Here is an 18,780-nt window from a genome sequence, read left to right on the forward strand (position 1 = left end):
ATTGTAATTTTTTGTTTGTTGATTTTTGGTTGGTTTTTTTGGTTGATTTTCTTTAGTTTATGTGGCTGTTTTTTTGGTTGATTTTCGTTAGTTTATGTGGTTGATTTTCATGGATTATTGGTTTTTTTTTGTTTTAATGGTGGTGGTGGTGGTTGCGGTGGCTGGGGACTTAGGTGGTTTGGGTGTTTGGCTGTGTGGGTAGGTGGGCAGTAGGGGATTGGTGGTGGGGGTAGGGGGCAGTAAGGGGGTGTAGGGGTATGGGGGTAATAGGGTGGGTAGGCGGGTTTAATTTTTTTAATTTTTTTAAAAATGATTATCGATGTCTAAACACCATCGGTAATATGAATATACCGATGGCCTTCTGCCATCGGTAAAAAAACCGATGGTTTAAGCCATCGTTATTTAAAAAATTACCGACGGAGTTTAGCTATCGGTAAAACCATCGGTATTATTTTTACCGATGGCTTTTCCATCGGTATTTTCTGATTTCTCGATGAATTGTTATCCGATGGCCAAAATACCAATGGCAGCCATCGGTAAACGTGATTCCGATGGTTTTTTATATGTTTACCGATGGATTTTGGCCATCGATATTAGGCTATATTCTAGTAGTGGATACGTGAGGACAATGTAAAATAATCAGAATGGAAAAAGAAAGATAATTAATTAAAAAAAATAATAATAATAATAAAATCTAGGGTTATAAAATAAAGCTTGTATTTTCGATCAATTTCAATTGATAAGACTAAATGAGAGATGAGAGGAAGTGTTTGTAATAGCCGATTATTTGGTGCTTCTCATTTTACAGTTTTACCCTTCTTAAACTCTGTTTTTGGCTTCTTGAAAAAGTGTTTTTATTTCTTAAAATTCCCTTGTTTGGCCAGTTTATATTATTAGATTGAGAAATAGTTTCAGAAATTAGGCCAAATAGTAGTATTGAATAATAGGCTAGCAATGAGAGTGAGGAATAGCTCAAGTGGTTAGAGCTTTCCTCCCGGTTCCAGGAGATCATGGGATCGATTCTCACCCCTGCCCTTGTGGCTCCCTAAGCGCCAAACAAATAATAGGCTTGCAATGCAACATTCAATTCTTAGGTTGTAATAGCCGACTATCCGTGGGAATAGGATTATCAAAAACTGACACGACATGATAACCCGACACGAACCCGACACGAAATAAGCGTGTTTGCGTCAACAATTCTTGACCCACTTACATAATTGGATCGACACGAAATTAAACGGGCTATGTTTGGGTTGAAATTGTCAAACAAAAACCGACACGCATAATCCGATTATATAAATGGGTTGAACGACAACCCGTCAAACAAAACTCGACACGCTTAATCTACTAATTAAGTAGAAAAAAAAAAACAGAATTTTTATTAAAAACTTGTAATTTTCTAATTACCTTGACACCATTTATACATTATGGTAATTTTTTAACGGTTAATTTAGCTACAAAATTATAATTTTCATCTTTTTTAAATTAAAATTAAATTTGGCGGTTAATTTGAGATAATTCTTATTTATGGTTGTATTATTGTTATGTATGGTTGTATTATTAAACCTACTAGTTTTAAGAGCCTGTTCTCATTGACTAAACTAAACTGAATATTTTATAAGAGAAGGAAATTAGGAACTGATTTGAATTAAACTTATTAGAGCTGAATCGAATTGAATTAAACTTATTAGAACTGAAATGAAAATAATCTAATGGTAACAGGACCTAAATCCTTGTGGTATCTTTTGCTAAAACTACTAATTAACTTTAAACTATTGTAGTATCTTTAATGAATTAATGATGTTTGTCTTTTTTATTTTTGAATTAAATATTAATTAGTTTATTACAAACTATGTGGGTAAAAGGTTACCTGCGTAGCCCGTTTAATAAGTGGGTTAGGTTTAGGTCAAGGGTTTTTAGCCCATTTAATAAATGGGTTAGGTTTGGGTTAAAGGTTTTTCAACCCATTTAATATCAGCACGAGCTCGGACTCGACATGAAACGACACGTTTGACAACCCTACGTGGGAAGCTAAGCAATTAGCTAACAAAATCTCTTAGAAAAAGATAAAGGCTAACAATATGATAACAATTGACGATACTAGATAAGTATTATTGACTTGAGAAAACTAAATGCCCCCAAATCTTCACCTTCTGGCATAATAAGCATTTTTCCACAAACTCTACTACTTCTTTCTTCATGTTTGGCCACCAAAAGACCTTCTTCGTATCCTTGTACAACTTATCCCCTCCAAGATGCATTGAATAGTGAGAGTTATGGGTCTCTGCTTGATTTCCCCACAATGTTGTGGAATACACCATCTCCCTTTAAATCGAATACTTCCCTCAGCAGCAATAGTAAAGTCTAAAACCTGCCTTTTCTCAATCTTCTCTTTTATTGCCTTCAACTTTGAGTCTCCTAACTGACTTTCCCTAATTTCATCATAAATAAAAGGTTGCACTGCCAAGGAATTCAACATCTTACTGACCTCTCCGTGCTCCACCACTTCCAAATTTATCTTCTGAAATTCCACACACAACTAGTCTGGTAAAATCATCATATTCATTAAATGACTGGTTTTTCTACTTAAAGCATTAGTTACCACATTAGCTTTCCCCTTAAGATATTGGATACAATATAATCCATCATAAATTCCAACCATCATCTCTGTCTCGAGTTCATCAAATACTACTGAGTGTAAATTTACTTTAGACTCTGATGATCTGTGAAGATTTTACAAGTTGCACCATATAGATAATGTCTCCAAATTTTCAAGGCAAACACAATCGCAGCTAACTCTAGGTCATGGGTTGGATAATTCACCTCATGCAGTTTCAAGTCTTTCAACTGTCTCAAATCATATGCAATGACCCTCTGATTTTGCATTAAAACATAACCCAATCCGAACTTCGATGCATCACTATACACCTCATATTGCCTACTTTCATCTGGAAAAGCCAACACTGGTGCCGAGGTTAACTTGTCTTTCAAGGTCTGGAACTCTTGTTCACACTCTTGGGTCCAAACAAACTTACATTCCTTCTTCATCAAATTCATCATGGGCCTCGTAATCCTCAAAAAATCCTTCACAAATCTCCGATAATAGCCTGCCAATCTCAAGAAACTTCAAACATCTAACACACTCTTGGGTGTTGGTCATTCACTCACTGCATTGATCTTCGAGGGATCTACTAAAACTCCTTCCTTAGAAATCACATGACCCAAAAAGACTACATTTTCTAACCAAAACTCGCACTTCGATAGCTTAGCATACAGCTGGTGCTCCCTCAAGGTTGACAACAATTTCCTTAAATGGTCCTCATGCTCCTCCTTATTCTTGGAGTGGATCAAAATATCATCAATGAAAACCACCACAAACTTATCAAAATATGGCCTAAATATATGGTTCATCAAATTCATGAACACTGTAGGTGCATTAGTTAACCCAAATGGCATAATTGTGAACTCATAATGACCATAACGCGTCCTGAAAGCACTCTTGGGAATGCCTTGCTCTGCAATTCTCAATTGATTGTACCCTGAACTCAAATCTATCTTGGAAAATATTCCAGCCCCTTTCAACTGATTAAACAAATTACACTACAAATATTTGATCATAGCCGGATGGGTGGCTTCATAATTTTTTAAATCTATACTCATTCACACATGCTCTAATTCAGGGATGAATCGCAAAAAAATAAGGAGTAGGGGAGGGAGAATTTTTTGGGATTTAATCGCAAAACAATACAGGGGAAGGAGAATATAAAGGGGAAAGAGATAAATATTTTTTTAAAAAAAATCAGAAAACCTACAACGGTTACAACCACGTCAGCATTTTACTTGTTGTTGTAGGTAACAAAGTCAAGTGGCTTAATAAAAGTACGTAGTCGTATAGTAAAGCTTGACTTATTATGAGTTAATTAAAAGGTTGACTTATTTTAAGCTAACCGGGCAAAGGTTGGCTTATTTTTGGCAAATTTTCCTATTATTTATTGAATGTATTAGACTATTCGATTGACCTTGGGATAAATATCTTTTAGCATTATCGGATACTAAACATGTATTCCTTTGTCATTGAAGACATTTATGTAATTTTGCAACTTAAAATTTGTTTACTGTAAAGTGATCTCGATTATTCCGTCAAAAAAAAAAAGTGATTTCAATTATATTGCTTTTTGAATTATTTCTTTTATTTTTAAAAATATTTCATCAATATTTTAAAATTGAAACTAAAAGGCAAGCTATAATTTTATAAGCTCAAAATTACACTAATTATACATTGCAATAATTATGCAACCACTATAATAAGATCAGTCATATTGAGAAAGTTGAGATACACATAGTACATTTTTTATTGACCAAATATGCAAATGTACTCAACTGAATATGCAAATTATATTTTTGGCTAGTAAAAATTATAAATAAGAAAATATTTTCAAAATAACTATCCAACTACTTGCATTTTTTTAAAGTGAAAAACTACCTTATTTTTTTAAAAACTACCCAACTAAAAAAAAGGATTTAAAATAAATGTAGAATTGACAAAAAAAACAACAACAACGTTTCTAAATAAAAAAAAAGGAAATTTTGACAATTACCACCTTCTGTTATGTCCATTTTAGCAATTATTACCTTCTATTTTTTTTTTTCTGAAAATTACCACCTTCTATTTTCAAAAACATCAAAAGTTACCACCTTCTTGCCCCCTAATTAGCACGTGACGTCATTTTGGGTCAATTCTTTCCATTCCCTCACATTTCTCATTCCTATTTGGATTCTCATCTCCCCTTTCACTTTTTTTCCCCCAAACCACCAATAATTTTCCGTCAATTTTGATTTGGAGGAGTGAATTGAAGAGTTTTCGAATTTTTGGGGGAAAATAAGTGAATGAGAAGGTAAGAATCGGGTTATGGAAGAGAAATGAGAGAGAAATAGGGAGGAAAGGGAAAGAATGAGCCCAAAATGATGTCACGTGGTAGTTGGGAGGCAAGAAGGTGGTAACTTTTGATGTTTTTGAAAATAGAAAGTGGTAATTTTCAAAAAGAAAAATAGAAGGTGGTAATTGCTAATGGACATAACAGAAGGTGATAATTGTCAAAATTATAGTGAAATAAAAAACTGATTAAAATAATATAAATAAATGATTCTATGAATATTCAAATACATTATTTATATTTGTAAATAAAATACAATTATACATGCTTATAAAGTATGACATATAATTATTTATAACAGTACAAGTATATTTCAATTTATACTCTAAATACGTGGTAAAAATATCCAATTAACATAATTATAAGATTTTAACAAAATTTTGTAGGGATTGATATATTTTTTGTGAAAATATCAATATTATATACTAAAGTAATCACCAGTATTATTTCCAAAGTACACGTGTCATACTCACTTAATAAAATTTCCCGCCAAAAATCCCTTTTTTCTTTTTTTTTCAAAATAATAAGATAGCTAATAAATAAATAAAAAGAGAATATACAACCTAATAAAGTAATAAACAACCTAAAAAATAGAACAATAATAGAAACTTAAATAAATAAATAAATAAATAATTTAATCGTTAATCTATAAAATGTATTATATATATTCCCTTTAATCTATGTATTGTTCTTTTTTTACTTAAAACAAGGATTTTCACTCAATTTCAAATTCATGACATGATAGTTAACTAAAATTAGAGATAAGTATTCTACATTAATGTATTTAATCTATATAAATTTGATAATATAAATAGATACTTCTTATAATTTATAAAAAAGAAAAAAAAAAATTTCGTTTGAATATTCGAGCGTTGCTTGGGAAAAAAACTAGTTTTAAGTGTAGATAAATGAATATAAAAATTTGCGTCAAAAAAATGAAGATAAATTTATCACAAAAAAAAAAAAAAAAAAAAAAAAAAAAAAAAAAAAACCTTAATCACGCCTAACATTCCTCAAAATAAATAAATAAATAAATAAAAATTAAAATAGAAAAAGAAAATTTCCTCAATTTACGCCTAACTAACTACATTTTTTTCCTTTTCTATCTCATTTCCGTTTTTTATTTTTTTATTTTTTATTTTAGAGCTTTAATGTCCTTCACCAATGGTGATTATGATTAAAAAAAACCCATTAAGTACAGTTTTGGACTAATGATTATTGTACATGAACAAATACAAGAGTTTTTAATTTTCCTTTTATAAGTTACATTCAAATTAATTATCCTATGAGAATTGATCTATATGAACTAACTAATTTGATTTTCAATGATTTAAAAAGGTAGACATGCATAGTTGTGATAATTTTTGACGTTGCTTTTACAAGTTTTTCATAGATTTTGGTAATTTACCAGATTTATTGTTGAAGGATGAAGGTAAATAATGAAATAAAAAATGGAGGTTCAATGTTAATGTCGACAATGGAAGTTAATAATAGAGATGAATCACGATACAAATTAATAATGTTAAATTTGGGAAAAAAAAAATCAATTTTAACTAAAATTAAACAAATTATGTGTAAAAAATAATAATAATAACAACACAATCCCTTGATGACTGTGTAACATATGAGTTGAATTGGACGGCTGTAATTAAACAAATAATATATCAACGGTTTATATTTAATTTATTATCGCAGGCGACCATAGTCGTCCGTAGCCGTCTGTAGTCGACGACTACGCTATAATTTATATATATAACATAGATGTAGGATTAATTGTTTTATTCATAAGGATTGATGTTAGTGACCTTGATCCATCAAGTCGGAGATGGGGAATCGTTGTTTTACTTGTGCAGGATTTAAAGAACACAAATTTAATGGTACATACGTTATGGTTGCTGAGTTTTCTTTGGAAGCCTTGGATGATCCTTGTTTGTTTTCGTGCCCAGAGATTTTTGCTGTAGAGGAAAAGAGAAGTAGGCTTTCCTGGCTTCTTAGCGATTGTTTCCGAAGAGATTCCGGGAGGGATCCTTTTCCTTCGTGTAATGCCTTGTCTCAAGTAGAGTTACTAGAAGGACAAGGGCTAATGAAGGAGCAAACGGAAGAAAGTATTGCAAGAGTAGAAGAATCATCTTAGCAGGACATCGCATCTTAAGTTGAAAAGGAGGTTACTAATCTTGGAGAGGCATTGACTTCAAGGGAAAACTGATGATATTGGTAATAGGGCCCGACTTCGATGGAGAAGCAACAACAACTTGAAATTTAAGCTAATCAGAGGCCGTTTAGGGTCCTTAGATCAGTCTCTTACTGATTTTCAGTCTAAAGCTCTTCAACAGTGAAGGTAGTTTTTATTTTTTTCGAGAAATGACATATATGTACACTTCACCGTGTGCAGACTAATTCAACGCACACACATTAACAAAAATTAGTGTACTTTGATTTTACCAGATAGCATCACATAAAGAGACAATAATTTTGTTACAAAGTTGCACTTCAAATTGGGTGTAAGTGGCCTCTGACATATGCGAAGCAAGTACAATTTCATTGTGTATAAGCATAGATTTACAAATACATACATCTTGTAGGGTTTATACTTTTTTGGTAACTAGTTGTTGGTGCGTGCGTGTAGGGAATATTTCAAGAATTACCCCAAACTTGAGCCCCAATGTAATCATATAGTTAAGCAAGGTGGCGTCCAAAGGGAAGGAAGCTAGAGCAAAAGAGTCGCCAACAAGTTTTAGGAACTTGTAAACCGTTCACAAGGTGAAGGTTGAACCCCTTAACGATCCAGGAGATCGTTAACTCCAATAGGTCTGGAACCAAGATTGGAAGTTCGGGGATGAAGGTACAAATCCAATCTAAAAGACAAAGAACATGCCCTAATAATAGGCCTCTACTTTATTCATCTCGTATTCATGTGCGCTTTCTGACTAACATGCAATCAATAGGTTTACCCTAAACATGCTTATCTATGTTGGTTGAATATTAATGCACAAACAATCCATTATTGGCGATCACTTGAATTATAATTATATTAACCCTAAACAAGATTATTAATTATATTATTAAGCGTGATTACAAGTACCAATTCCCTTTAAACAGGCATAAAAGGCGTGATCAAGCAATAAAAATAATAAGCATCAAGAAACATAATTAAAAAATTAACAATAATAATCATAATCGAAATAATTATGACAATCATGTTAAAATAAAGCATAATAATAGCAAGATCATAGGCATGGTACTAACAAGATTAATAACAAACCCTAACATGTCACTAAACAATAAAGATCAAAGCTTTAACCCTAACATGATACTAACAAGATATTAGAAAAGACAATAGGAAGCATTCTTTTAATCATACTTGATATTAGGAATTTTTAGTTATTACCCTAAACATCATACTAAGAAAAGCATCCTAACATGATATAGGAAAAGCATCCTAACATAATTTCTATATCATAATATCAATAAAGCAATTAAAGCACTTACTTGGATGCCTCATATCTCTTTCTAATAACAATATACACGCATTAATAACTTCAAGGAAAATAATAAACAAACAATTAAATTAAATAATTGAAATAAAGTTTAGACTAGATTTGGGACCAAACCCACATAAATACCAAACCTTTCACGTCTATGGCGAAGACAACTTCGAATTATGTTAGGTGTGTCTAGATCTTGTGAATGCGAAATTTTGTGTTTGTAAAAAGTTAGTTTAGAAAAAGAGAGAGAATAAGTTTTAGCTTAAAGAGAGAAGAATTAGAGAATTCAGGTTATGAATTGATTAGAGTTTATTAAAAATTGGAGGTCTAATGACACTATTTATAATGAAAATAGTACGGATTTGATAAAAAAGAATTAGAGTTCGAAGAGGAATAAAACACGCCTCTGTTGCCGCAACTGCCCCTGTCGCCGCGCGACAGGGTCTGTCGCTAGGCGACAGCCTGGCGTTCGGCGCTCCAGGCGATTTTCCACACGTTTTCTATATTTGATAAAATCAAGCGTAAAAGTCCGTACGAGGGGTAAAATTGTAATTTCATTCAAGACAATTCTTTTATTCCAAATAAAACTCATAAAACTTAATTATCAATCCTAATCACAATAGGATTCAAAAGAACCACCTAGAAGATTCTATCAGACTATAATCAATCCTAATTGCATTAGGAATGATAATTCATAATAGGCCCTCCTCTAGATCATTGGGCCGTATATAAAGATCAAACCGGACCCAGTTTAGTAATTTGGTCATAATAACTTCCTCATAATTCATCGGAATTGGGCTTATAATATATCGTTGGAAAGCTCTTTTCGAGCCCTATCCAACTAAACTATTATTAGACCCTTGTCATGAACCAAACTAAACTGGATTGACTATTTTCATAGGTTTTCGAAAATAGAAAGAGAGAATTTTAATAAAAACTAACCGCAACACTATACTAGACTTTCCACACTCTCACTTCATTCGATTATGATTCGACATGAAAGGTATTCATCACCGAGTTTGGTTTTGAGGAGACACAAATGGGTGTCTACAGTGTGCAATGCGCGCGCGCCTCAACTAACGCTATGATATGTATATTGGTGCGTGTTTTTGCGTGCTGATAACTTGAGAGTCGTTAAGATGTAGATGAATTACATAATAAATATATTGTATACCTTAATTATGTAGGAGTATGTATATAATGTTGATTAGTGAGGTATATTGGTTTTTGTATCAAGGCAAGTTATTAAGTGACGCATATGTGAGTTAAAAAAAAATCATTGATTTATAAACAATCTTGTAGCAAATGAACCAAAGTGTGCCCGTAAAAAAAAAAAGAAAAAAAAGAATCATAGTGTGAGATGAACATAAAAAATTAAACAATGTTACATTTATGAACATCATTATTGGTGCAAAGGTAAATAAATATGTACAATATTGATTTTATTTATCTTTTCCATTCATGTAGCTATATCTTGAGATACGAGATTACATTATATTACACAATATTGAAGTTCAATAAAAGCTTAATGAAAATCTAACTTAGAGTTTGACCTAGGGGTGAAAGAAACTCGGTTTTAAAACCGAACCAAACCAAAAACCAAACCGAATAAAAAATATGGTTCGGTTTTTTTAAAGTGGTTTGGTTTCGGTTTTGAAAAAAAAAAATTCGATTTCAGTTTGAGAAAGTGAAAAACCGAACCAAAACTGAAATTTAGGCCCAAACTCAACAAATACCCTAGCCCAACATATTTTTACCCTTAGTATATATAGGAAAAAACTCTAATCCTCCCTATCCTCTTCTCTGAGTTCCTCTCTCTCCTCTTTCTTCGCCCTCTCTCTCCTCTTCTTAGTCTCAATCGATCTCCTTTCGTCTTCATCTCTTCTTTCTTCTGCCCTTTCTCCACATTCACTCTCATCTAGCTCCTCTTTTCTCCACCAGCCTGCATCACCATCAACTAAGGTTTCAAGGTTTTTCGAACTCCATAAGGGCATCAACTAAGGTTTTTCATTTTGAACACCATCAACTAAAAGTTTTTCATGTCAAATTCGGCCATAAAAACTCTAGATCTAGAGTTTTCATGGTCGAATATGACCTTTAAAACCCAAAATCGACGTTTTTGGTGGAATGTGAGGACGTGAGGTATGTTCTCTTTTTATTTTGTTTAATTTAGTTTAAGTTTTGTTTTGTCTACTTTATTTTAATGGTGGTTTGTGATTGAATTGTGGTGGTGATAGGTAGTTTTGGCCTTTTGGGTCGATCTAGGGATGAAGGGTGGTGAAATAAGGTGGGTTGTGGTGGGTGCGGAACTAAAGATCTAGGTTAGAGGTGTGGTTTTGTTTGGTTCGGTTTTGATTGGTGTGGTTTGGTTCGGTTTTTTTTTTGCTAAATTTGATGTTTATGTTGCTTGATAGGAAAATTCGGTGCAGTTTGTTTTTTTAGAAAACCGAAATTTATGTGGTTTGGTTTGGTTCGATTTTAAAGCTAAAGTGGTGCGGTGTGGTTTCCAAAATCAAGAAACCGAAATATGGTGGTTCGGTTTTGGTTTGGGCAAAAAACCAAATCGAAAACCGAACTTTCACCCCTAGTTTGACCTAAATAGTACATATAAGACAACTTAGGATGGATGTAAGGCTAGTTATAAGATATAGAACTTTCACTCTTAAGAAATATGATACCAATTTTTCCAACTTATCTTGCATTCGCAAGTAGTTAGTTGTAGGAATTCATTTTTTTATTCTGCTATAAACATTTCCATAGTCGAAATACTGTGTTATTACAACCTGAGCGTCCCACATGCGATGGGACCATAGCAAAGCTGAATTTGTGTATGCTTATTGACATGAAAGAAGACTTTCCTTGCATACTCTTCTTCAGCTCGCCTTCTCTCTCACGAGAGTCTTGACCCTTCTTTTTCCTGGCTCCTTCTCTCTCACACGCACTATATCTCTCGATCAATCTATCTTTCCCAAAACTTTTTCTTTCCCTTTTTCTCTCCCCCTTCTCTGATCCCTTCCCCCTCCCTTTTTTTTCTTCCTCTTACTCTCTCTCCCCCTTCTCTGATCCCTTTCCCCCTCTTATCCCTCCATCCTCCATCTCTTTTTGAGGCTAGCTATTACTATGATTGTACAAACAAAACAAAACATAAAAAAGGAGAATGAATAGGGCACAACAGTACTATCTACATTTAGAAAATATTCAACACTTTTACTCTAATGAAGTATAAACACTTTTACTCTAATGAAGTATTTTTGTTTGCATGTGCAAATATTACAACCTGATAAAAGCGCCCTAATTCCACAACAAGAATTCAACATTCGATTGATTTAACATTTTGCTAATTCCACGACAAGAATTCAACATTCGATTAATTTAACATTCTCGCCATTTCCACAACAAAAATTCAACACTCGATTAATTCAATGTTGCACACTTTACAATTCGATTATTTTAACATTCTCACTAATTTAACCAAATCAAATCACTGGACTTTTGTATTTAATTTAATCCAATTACTAGACTGTTGTATTCGATTAAGAAATATAAATAACTTTTGTGACAGTATGAGTAATTTTTGATAATTTATGGGTAATTTTTTTATAAAATTGTAAAGTAAATTTTATCCTAAAAAAGAAGATTGGATTCAAAGGCAATTGCTAAAAGAAGTTAGTTGATTGGAACTGAAAGAATATGAGAGATGAGAGAATATTTGTCGTGCTTTCTCATTAAACGTTTAACTAATATATACAAAAGTATGCTAAGCTAAACTAGGAAGCTATACAAGATAATTACCAAAAATACAAGAGATAATTATCAAAGATAATTACAAATAAACAATATACATAAATAGATTATTTACATAATCTAACAGGAATAGCATCCTAGTCTAGGCTACAATCCGTGCTAATTCTCTTCCGCAATTTCTTCTTCTCTGTTATTCTTCCTGCCCTCCTTCATCATGGTCGATCTCTCCAAAGTTCACCCTGCTACTGTCGTTCCAAATATCAAGGCTTGTATCCCTATAACCCTTGAATACAATGGCAAGCAATACAACAATTGGTCTATGCTTTTTCAACTTCATTGCCGCACTAATATGGTTCTCGATCATATTAAACCTGTTGAAAAACCAGATGACCCGGCCACGACGAAGGAGGCGCCTATTGACAAAGCTCTCTAGCAGCGTCTTGACGACATTGTGCGTCAATGGATATACAATCTATCTCCACTGACCTTCCCAATTCCATCATCGACCTGGGTGACAAAGCGGTGGATGCATGGAAACGATAGGAAAACTTCTTTCACAACAACAAGACGGCTAGGGCATTGCAACTTGATGCTCAATTCACAAACACCAAGCTCGAGCATTTTGATGGTGTCAAATCCTATTGAACTCATCTCAAGACTCTCGCTGATAGTTTGAAGAATGTTGGGGACAAGATCTCTGACAATCGAATGGCTCTTCAATTGCTTAAAGGTCTCTCGGAGGAGTATAAACCTTTTCGCACTTTCGTTCGACACCAAAACCCGCAGACTTCATTTGATGTTCTTCCATCAATGTTTATACTCGAGGAACAGGGGAACGCCGTTGATTTGTCTCACGAATCTCATGATGAGGCTCACATCACGCACACCTCCCAATCGGCTTCACCACACAATTCTGAAAATTCTCACAATTCTTCTCAATCTTGTGGGGGTAATCAAAGATCTGGTGGCCGGAAAAATAAGGCAAAGGGTGGCACCACCAAGGGGAAGGGTGGCGCCGGGCAGCAGTAGCACCGTGGTGGCACCACACAGCAGCAGCTGCCACCCCGTGGAGCACCAACACCACAGCAACAGGGTTGGGCATACTGGCAGTCAAGGAATTGGGCATTGCCTCCCTGCCCTTATCCCTCTCAGGGCCCAGGCCCACAAAAATGGGTAGCAGCTAGGCCCATGACCTCTCAGCCTGGAGTTCTAGGGCCGAGACCACCTCTTCAAGCATACTTTGTGAACGATCCGTCTCAAGCTTCGGATTATATGCTGACCAACATTGAGCAAGCGATGCACACCATGTCTCTTGCCGACCCAAAATAATATATGGACACCGGTGCTACATCACATATGACAAACTCTCAAGGTGATTTGTCATCATATTTTCATTTGAGCAAAAATAATAATAATTTTATTACTGTTGGTGATGGTAGCAAAATTCCAATTCACGGTTATGGTCATAAATTCTTGAGCCAAAACACCCTTAAACTCAACAATATTCTTCATGTTCCCAAACTTGTCAAAAATATTATCTTAGTTAGAAAATTCACTTCTGATAATAATGTTTCAATTGAATTTGATCTTTTTGGGTTTTATGTGAAGGATTTGCAGACGGGGAGCAAAATAGTGAGATGTAATAGCAGTGGTGATCTCTATCCTTTCTTCACCGATCATCAACTCTTTTCAGCCTCTATTCCATCAACTTTTGCGGTCATCTCTCCTAGTGTGTGGCATTCCCATTTAGGTCATCCAGGAAATGCAATCTTAAGTTCTTTGCGTAGTAGTAATCTTATAAGTAGTAATGAGGCTAATAAGCATGTATTCTATTCTTGTCCTTTGGGAAAATTAATGAAAATACCTTTTTATGATTCTTTGACTCATACTACTATGCCGTTTGATATTGTTCATAGTGACTTATGAACATCTCTCGTTCTTAGTACTCTCGGTCACAAGTATTATGTTCTTTTCCTTGATGATGATACAAATTTTTTATGGACTTTTCCGATATCATCTAAATCTCAAGTCTATAATTTGTTCAATCGTGTTAGAGCATATATCAAAACCCAATTTGAGAGAGAAATAAAAGCATTTCAATGTGATAATGGTCGTGAGTTTGATAATGATTCTTTTACTAAATTTTGTCATCAAAATGGAATGACTTTCTGTCTCTCATGTCCATATACATCTCCTCCATATGGCAAAAGCCGAAAGAAAAATTAAGACGATCAACAATATCATTCGCACCATTCTATGTCATGCATCTATGCCCCCATCTTTTTGGCATTATGCATTGGAAATGGCTACCTACCTACATAATATCTTGCCTACCAAAATTCTTGGTTACAATTCTCCGACACAAATTCTTTTTCAAAAAAATCACGATTATTCTCATCTTCGAGTCTTTGGATGTAATACCCCGTATTTTCATACGTATTTTCCTAATTAATTATTATTTTTTGAAAAGGGTATTTTAATAATTCAATTTAGTATTTAAATCTTGGAGCAAAAATGATATTTGAATTTTGGCGCCAAAATTATTTTGAAAACTAATCATTATTTTGGATAAGATTTATTATCCATTTATCCTATTTTAAAAACCAGATTATTTATATTTCAGATATTTTAATTAAGGCAAAAGCTATATTTTATTATTATTTTAATAGGTCCGAAAATCCCAATTAATTAGCTAATAATTTCGGATTTTCCTATGTGAAAATCTGATTTTTATTTAGTTAAATTATTTGGTGAATATTTGGTATTTTATTATTTAATTATTTATTACAATAAATGTTATTTACACAATTATTTTTAATTCCTTTAAACTAGCAAAATATAATCCTGAATACTAAATAGGAAGGTCAAAATTATGAGCTTAGGAAAGCTCAATAATTTCGGTCATCCCATAAAGATTTTAGGAAAATATTTTGGTAATTTATATTTTTAATTATCTCCCTTAAATCTCCTATTTTCCATAATTCTAATTCTCCATCTTTTTGATATCCAATTATTATATTTTCTTGCGATTAATTCTTCTTAATTATTCCCCAAGCAATTCCAATTTCCTTAACATTTTTCATGACATACATACCTTCCATATTCAAGTATACACAATCCCTTCAAATATCAAAACTTTCCTTAAATCTTTGCTCACTTCTCCAAGTAATCTCTTAAACCCTAATTACCATAATTCTTCCTACGTTTTCCTACCATAATTCATGCTCATACTAGCCTATAAATACCCCTTCATACCTCTCACATTCTTCACACCAATTCTCTTCTTTTTCTTCTCCTCAATTTTACACAAATCATCCCGTTCATCTTTGAAGCCAATTTTAGGGTACTTCTGGTCAGTTTTTGGGGTAGCGACGTTTCACAAAAAGTTGTTCCTCTCAAAACATCCTTGAGGTTAGGATCAATAATCACCCAATTTGGATCTATATCGAAGGAGTTATAGCCTCTGAAAGTTCTGCCTTTTATTTCCTATGCAAATCCAATTCTTTTCTTCTCCTTTTCTTTTATTCAATTATTATTATTATGGGAGATTACTATAAAATTATTATGAGTAGTTTTAATAATATAAAATCAGATTTTAATAATGTTCATGTTGAATTAATTTAAGAGGTTCATGTACATTTAGTTGGGAGGGTTTAATTTAATTATTTGTGATTATTTGTTAACCTTATATTGATTAAGGTTATATTTATTTGTAGGGTGTTTTTGATCAAGCTACTTGAGAGTTCTTTTGAAGTGTTGTTGGCTAAGTGAAGATCAAGGTACGTTAGGTGGCTAGATACCTAGAAAGTGATCGATTTGAATAACATGTTTGAATGATTTTATTATGAATTGAATTAAATTGAATTGAATTATGGTTTATGAAATAAAAGTATGTTTAAAAGATTGGTTTTAATAATTAAATTGGAGTATTGATTTTTATAACATGTTTTGATTAATTAATTTATTATTCATGTTTAAAAAAGATTGATTTTGAAAGCAAGTTGGATTTATGGAAAAGGAGTTTGGATTGTTTTCATTAAAGGTTGAATTATTGGATTTAAAAGAGGATTTATTGAATCATGGATGTATTATTATTTATGCTTTATAAGCATGTTGGTAATCCCACTATGCGGATTTGGTTTATTGTTAAGGCCTTGGACTTTGCATGACCGGGTCTTTCCTCAAGAATAGCCTTGTAACATAAGGAGACTAGCTTGGGGGGTGTGCACACTTGGGAGAGGAACTGGTTTTAATATGAGGAATTGGTTTTAAAATAATTGGATTTGGTTTTATTGATTATTGATATTGGAATTATTGAGAATTGGTCTTAAACCATAAGTTTGGAATTATTAGATTATTTATTGGAAATTGGTTTTAAAGCATGTTTGCGAATAAATTGAGTTTAATTATCTTGCACTTATCGTACTTAGCATATTTTGCTAACTCGTACTTCTTATTTGTTTTGGTTCGCCCTATTTACCGTAATGGTAAGCAGTGTTGCTTATTATTAGGTTGGAGTCAATAAATGATGCATTAGAGTCCCGGGATTGGTTTTCACTAAATTAGGAATTTGGTCTTGTATCTATTTGGAGTACTCATAACATTGGTTACTATTATGGTTATTATTAATAAAGAAGAGTATTGAAGTTTCCGCTGCAAAGTATTGTTATTTTTAGTAAGTTGAGTAGCCTTGCGTAATCATGCGGCGGTAATACGCCTAAGTCTATCTCTACGGTATAATTATACGTATTATACTAGTATTTCTGTAGAGGGAGATTTGGGGGTGTTACATTGGATGTTTATGTTATCCTTTTCTTCCATCTTCTAAAATTCATATACTTCAAGCTAGATCCACGCCATGTGGTTTTCTAGGCTATCCTTTCAACCATCGCGGTTTTAAGTGTTATGATACGTCCATTTGGAAAATTATTATTGCAAGACATGTGTGGTTTGATGAGTCCGTTTTTCCACTTTCAAAAATTCACACACCCGAAGATCACACATATGATTTTTTGGGTGATGTTGAACCTCTCGAAGTTTCTTCTTCATGCTGTTAAGAAATTTAACAGAATTAGGTTTAAGTTTTATTTGATAGAGAATTTAAAAGAGCGATTTTTAAAGAACGTTGTTTTATGATGCCTCAAAAATTTGGAAATTGATTGAGTTCTTGATGAAAATTAGTTATACATAACCATAATATATACCTACTAACTAACATAAGAAACCTTTGTTTCTTGATTTGATAACCGACCAACTGCCCCTAACTACCTAAAAAACCCGTTATAGATATTACAAATCCATAGTCCCATACCTTATTTTCGATATTCAGTTTTACAAATTAGTACATTTCCATACAACAATAATTATCTCATGTATTTTGTTAATTATTTCTTTGTTTTATAGTTCCTGTTAGATTATGTAAGCTATGGGTGTGGGTGTTGCGTGGGGATGTGCTGCTATGTTTGGGTGCATTTGAGAGGCAATGTAATGCCGAATTACTTCAATTACTAGCCGAATTTTAAACTCTAGTCCCAAAGTTCATACTTCGATTAACAACAAAGTTGGTTGCTTACGTCTGAATTCTGACCTAGATTTGAAGATTAAGCCAAAAATACAAGATAGATTTCAAACGTTCGTGCAACAATTAAGAAATGCTTTGCGAGGGACGACCGAGTATAACGACATTGCTTCACTCACTCAAAATGTTGGTCAAGAAGACATAATATGTGAAACATGCAACGGAAGAAAAATATTGGAGTTTATGTTGAATGTGCATAAAGTCAATGGTTATTTCGATGCGGCGAGAATTTCAGAGAAAAAGCCCTGTAAACCATTCCCGAATAAGAAATATGACTTTAAGGGAGGTCCTATTATCATTAGCGCCCACTCGCTAAATATGTCACTGCAAGAAATATACTATCAAGTTGATAGTATCAACATGTGGTTAAACAAGAGTATATCAAATCATTCTAAAGACATCTCACGACGGTAGCCCTTTTCACTTTTTTGAAGCTTGTCGTTGTAAGGAGATTGAGGACTATGTTTACACTAATCTAAGTAAGTCTGAACAGAAAATACTGAGTGATCGCCATATATATTTGATTCACCAATGGGGGAATATTTCGAAACTCATTCAAGAAGTGGCGACAAATTTAAAAAGTGAAGAGGATTTTAACAAGGATAAAAGGATAAAAAATTGGACATTGAATACACAAAAGTTTCCACCGTGATCGCGTTACTTAATACGAAAAACGAATGAGGGAGAATGCGATGGTCTTTGTATTACATGTTTTAGCTTGTATGATTTGTTAAATTTTGAAACTTTCTTTCTCCTTTTTTTACCTCAGGAAGATATTAAGCCATATTATTAGTTGATTGCAAATAAAAGTGGTATGTCTTAGTCTAAATTATAATATAAACTCTTGTCGTAGCGCAGTGTTAAATGACTCCCTAATAATATCCACGCGTTTTGTGAAATTTTGAAGGTTTCGGGGCTCGGTGACGAAAAGTCTTGAAAATCCAGGGAATACTTCTCGGGGTCATATAATGCCATTTGAAACCACATATGATCATTATATGTTGTCATAAATGTTCGTGGTAAACTTGAATTAGTGAAA

The sequence above is a fragment of the Chenopodium quinoa genome, unplaced genomic scaffold (genome assembly GCF_001683475.1).
Source record: "Chenopodium quinoa cultivar QQ74 unplaced genomic scaffold, ASM168347v1, whole genome shotgun sequence".
Classification (NCBI taxonomy): domain Eukaryota; kingdom Viridiplantae; phylum Streptophyta; class Magnoliopsida; order Caryophyllales; family Amaranthaceae; genus Chenopodium; species Chenopodium quinoa.